The sequence below is a fragment of the Anopheles moucheti genome (assembly GCF_943734755.1).
Source record: "Anopheles moucheti chromosome X unlocalized genomic scaffold, idAnoMoucSN_F20_07 X_unloc_5, whole genome shotgun sequence".
NCBI lineage: Eukaryota > Metazoa > Arthropoda > Insecta > Diptera > Culicidae > Anopheles > Anopheles moucheti.
Window position 1 is genome coordinate 242,501 of NW_026453559.1, and position 5,000 is coordinate 247,500.

The following is a 5,000-nucleotide window of genomic DNA, read 5'->3' on the forward strand; positions in this document are numbered from 1 at the left end:
TTCGTGTGCTTCCATAGGTTTGGTCCGTGTTTTTGAGTACTCTTGTCCATGATTTTCGTGTGCTTCTAGAGGTTTGGTCCGATTTTCAGTACTCTTGTCCATGCTTTCACATGCTCTGATAGGTAGGTTCGTTCTCAGTTATCCCTGTGTTCATGGTTTTCGTGTGCTTCGATTCGTTCACTCTATTACTCTTGTCTTTGGTTTTCGTTTGCTTCGATTCGTTCACTCCATTACTCTTGTCTGTGGTTTTCGTTTGCTTCGATTCGTTCACTCCATTACTCTTGTCTGTGGTTTTCGTTTGCTTCGATTCGTTCAGTCCATTACCCTTGTTTGCGGTTTTCGTTTGCTTCGATTCGTTCAGTCCATTACTCTTGTATGTGATTTTCGTTTGCTTCGAGTCGTTCAGTCCATTACCCTTGTCTATGATTTTCGTTTGCTTCGAGTCGTTCAGTCCAATACTTACCTTTGTCTATGATTTTCGCTCTAGCCCAGTCGCCCTGCGCTCTGGAAATCACATTCCAACTCTATCACCGATAGTGCTCACACCTTGGAAACCACATTTCACCCGGGGAACCTTAGGGTGGATTTTGAGCCTTTCGGGATTGCGAAACCATCATTTAACACTCTAAACTTAATTTCCGCAATCCCAGACGCACTTTCCATATGGTCTCCAAAAATGCGTGTGAGCTGACCTGGTCCCTTATAATAGGCAATGAACACGATTTTGGCAAAATATTTTTTTCAAAATTTTTTGACTCACCGGGTAAAATCGAATTTACTTGGGAAAAATGTTCTAGCAGGGGCCCTCCCATACAAATTTTTTTCTTCTCAAAAATGATTTTCGTTTCACTTTTCATACTCAGGGGAGTCTAAAATTGATGTTTTGAGTCACCATGAAAAAAAAATTTTTTTTGACCCGAGCTTGTGTCGCGACCCAAAAATCGACTCACTTGGGAAAAATGTTCTAGCAGGGGCCCTCCCATACAAATTTTTTTCTTCTCAAAAATGATTTTCGTTTCACTTTTCATACTCAGGGGAGTCTAAAATTGATGTTTTGAGTCACCGAGAAAAAAAAATTTTTTTGACCCGAGCTTGTGTCGGCGACCCAAAAATCGACGCACTTGGGAAATATGTTCTAGCAGGGGCCCTCCCATACAAAAATTTTTTCTTCTCAAAAATGATTTTCGTTTCACTTTTCATACTCAGGGGAGTCTAAAATTGATGTTTTGAGTCACCGTGAAAAAAAAATTTTTTTGACCCGAGCTTGTGTCGGCGACCCAAAATCGACGCACTTGGGAAAAATGTTCTAGCAGGGGCCCTCCCATACAAAAATTTTTTCTTCTCAAAAATGATTTTCGTTTCACTTTTCATACTCAGGGGAGTCTAAAATTGATGTTTTGAGTCACCGAGAAAAAAAAATTTTTTTGACCCGAGCTTGTGTCGGCGACCCAAAAATCGACGCACTTGGGAAATATGTTCTAGCAGGGGCCCTCCCATACAAAAATTTTTTCTTCTCAAAAATGATTTTCGTTTCACTTTTCATACTCAGGGGAGTCTAAAATTGATGTTTTGAGTCACCGTGAAAAAAAAAATTTTTTGACCCGAGCTTGTGTCGGCGACCCAAAATCGACGCACTTGGGAAAAATGTTCTAGCAGGGGCCCTCCCATACAAAAATTTTTTCTTCTCAAAAATGATTTTCGTTTCACTTTTCATACTCAGGGGAGTCTAAAATTGATGTTTTGAGTCACCGTGAAAAAAAAATTTTTTTGACCCGAGCTTGTGTCGGCGACCCAAAATCGACGCACTTGGGAAATATGTTCTAGCAGGGGCCCTCCCATACAAAAATTTTTTCTTCTCAAAAATGATTTTCGTTTCACTTTTCATACTCAGGGGAGTCTAAAATTGATGTTTTGAGTCACGGTGAAAAAAAAAATTTTTTGACCCGAGCTTGTGTCGGTGACCCAAAATCGACGCACTTGGGAAAAATGTTCTAGCAGGGGCCCTCCCATACAAAATTTTTTTCTTCTCAAAAATGATTTTCGTTTCACTTTTCATACTCAGGGGAGTCTAAAATTGATGTTTTGAGTCACCGTGAAAAAAAAAATTTTTTGACCCGAGCTTGTGTCGGCGACCCAAAATCGACGCACTTGGGAAAAATGTTCTAGCAGGGGCCCTCCCATACAAAATTTTTTTCTTCTCAAAAATGATTTTCGTTTCACTTTTCATACTCAGGGGAGTCTAAAATTGATGTTTTGAGTCACCGAGAAAAAAAAATTTTTTTGACCCGAGCTTGTGTCGGCGACCCAAAAATCGACGCACTTGGGAAAAATGTTCTAGCAGGGGCCCTCCCATACAAAAATTTTTTCTTCTCAAAAATGATTTTCGTTTCACTTTTCATACTCAGGGGAGTCTAAAATTGATGTTTTGAGTCACCGTGAAAAAAAAATTTTTTTGACCCGAGCTTGTGTCGGCGACCCAAAATCGACGCACTTGGGAAAAATGTTCTAGCAGGGGCCCTCCCATACAAAAATTTTTTCTTCTCAAAAATGATTTTCGTTTCACTTTTCATACTCAGGGGAGTCTAAAATTGATGTTTTGAGTCACCGAGAAAAAAAAATTTTTTTGACCCGAGCTTGTGTCGGCGACCCAAAATCGACGCACTTGGGAAAAATGTTCTAGCAGGGGCCCTCCCATACAAAAATTTTTTCTTCTCAAAAATGATTTTCGTTTCACTTTTCATACTCAGGGGAGTCTAAAATTGATGTTTTGAGTCACCGTGAAAAAAAAATTTTTTTGACCCGAGCTTGTGTCGGCGACCCAAAATCGACGCACTTGGGAAAAATGTTCTAGCAGGGGCCCTCCCATACAAAAATTTTTTCTTCTCAAAAATGATTTTCGTTTCACTTTTCATACTCAGGGGAGTCTAAAATTGATGTTTTGAGTCACGGTGAAAAAAAAAATTTTTTGACCCGAGCTTGTGTCGGTGACCCAAAATCGACGCACTTGGGAAAAATGTTCTAGCAGGGGCCCTCCCATACAAAATTTTTTTCTTCTCAAAAATGATTTTCGTTTCACTTTTCATACTCAGGGGAGTCTAAAATTGATGTTTTGAGTCACCGTGAAAAAAAAAATTTTTTGACCCGAGCTTGTGTCGGCGACCCAAAATCGACGCACTTGGGAAAAATGTTCTAGCAGGGGCCCTCCCATACAAAAATTTTTTCTTCTCAAAAATGATTTTCGTTTCACTTTTCATACTCAGGGGAGTCTAATATTGAAGTTTTGAGTCACCGTGAAAAAAATTTTTTTTTGACTCACTGGGTAAAATGGTCGCACTTGGGAAAAATGTTCTAGCAGGGGCCCTCCCATACAAAAAATTTTTATTTCTCAAATCGATCCGTGGTTTCACTTTTCATACTCTAGGGCCCATTTGCTTCAACTTTGGAAAAAATTTTCGATGATGAAAAATTTTCACCTTCGACGTCCATCGACCACTCGACCCGAACTTGGTACTTTTGTATGGAGGTACCCGAGTGGTGACTTTTTCATACAAAAATTTTTATTTCTCAAATCGATCCGTGGTTTCACTTTTCATACTCTAGGGCCCATTTGCTTCAACTTTGGAAAAAATTTTCGATGATGAAAAATTTTCACCTTCGACGTCCATCGACCACTCGACCCGAACTTGGTACTTTTGTATGGAGGTACCCGAGTGGTGACTTTTTCATACAAAAATTTTTTTGCGAATACGTGTTCGTTCGCGATCATTAAGGCCATGAACCGCAAGTCCGCTGCGATAGAAATAGTGCATTGTAGTTACTCGACGAGAAAAAAAATCGGGACTTAGAAAAATTTTTGAAAGTCAAATCGTATTGACTTCCAACAACACCTGATAATAAACACACATTGCCTGTTGCACCACAGTTCGCATTTGACTTAACAAATCGCCTGTTGGTACGCACATCACCATCGACTTTACCAATCGCGTTTCGCACCGCTAATCCCACTTGGCGTGGAGCCACGCACATAATGTTGCGAGGAGAGTATTAATCGGGACTTAGCGTTTTAAGCTCGCGAACACTCCACTATGGGAGTGCACGCAAGCACCAACTGTACACACACAACACAACAATCACTCTCGCGAACACTCCATTCCCAAAGTGAACGCGAGCACCAGCAAGCATGGGTCGCCTGAGAGGATCGATGCGAACGCATCTCTACAACTCGCAGCTCCCAGCCTGTAGTCCCGTCGTTTGCGGGCGGTCGAAGGTGTCGAAACTAGTTGTATCCACGGTCGACGGAAACACAGCCACCAGGGTTCCCTGTGGTAAGGTACTTCCACGTGCAGCGTGCTCCCGCCCGTTGCGGCTCAGTCTAGTGCTATAGCGGGGATGAGACGTCAGTGTGCGCGGGGCAGCACCGACGGATCTCGGAGGGTTGTTAAGCCCGCTAGCTTCCGATCACCTAATGGGTTTGAGAAGCGCTATCAGCTCGGATTGGATACGACCTTAGAGGCGTTCAGGCATAATCCAGCGGACGTAGCGTCATACCAAAGTCCGGTCGAACTAGTATTGAGCCAGTGGTCCGTACCTGTGGTTCCTCTCGTACTGCACAGGAATTCCGTTAAGATAGCGGCAAACAGCACACACCAGTAGGGTAAAACTAACCTGTCTCACGACGGTCTAAACCCAGCTCACGTTCCCTTGAAAGGGTGAACAATCCTACGCTTGGTGAATTTTGCTTCACAATGATAGGAAGAGCCGACATCGAAGGATCAAAAAGCCACGTCGCTATGAACGCTTGGCGGCCACAAGCCAGTTATCCCTGTGTGTGACAGCTGTCATAGCAGTGCTCGGACGTGCCTCTGTGTCGCTCCGGTTAAAAGCGGAAAATTCGGGTGTAAAACTTTGCGAAAAGGGCCAAAAAGTGTTTTAATCAGTGTCTTTTAGTGCCTTCTACCCCTGAATGGTGAAATATTAACGAAACAGGACGATGCTCGCCT

General features: G+C 42.4%; 1 pseudogene; it reads right to left on the reverse strand.

The window, feature by feature from the left end:
* Positions 1 to 4,166: 4,166 nt before the first annotated feature.
* Positions 4,167 to 5,000, reverse strand: part of LOC128308678 (uncharacterized) — a 6,645-nt pseudogene continuing 5,811 nt past the window's right edge.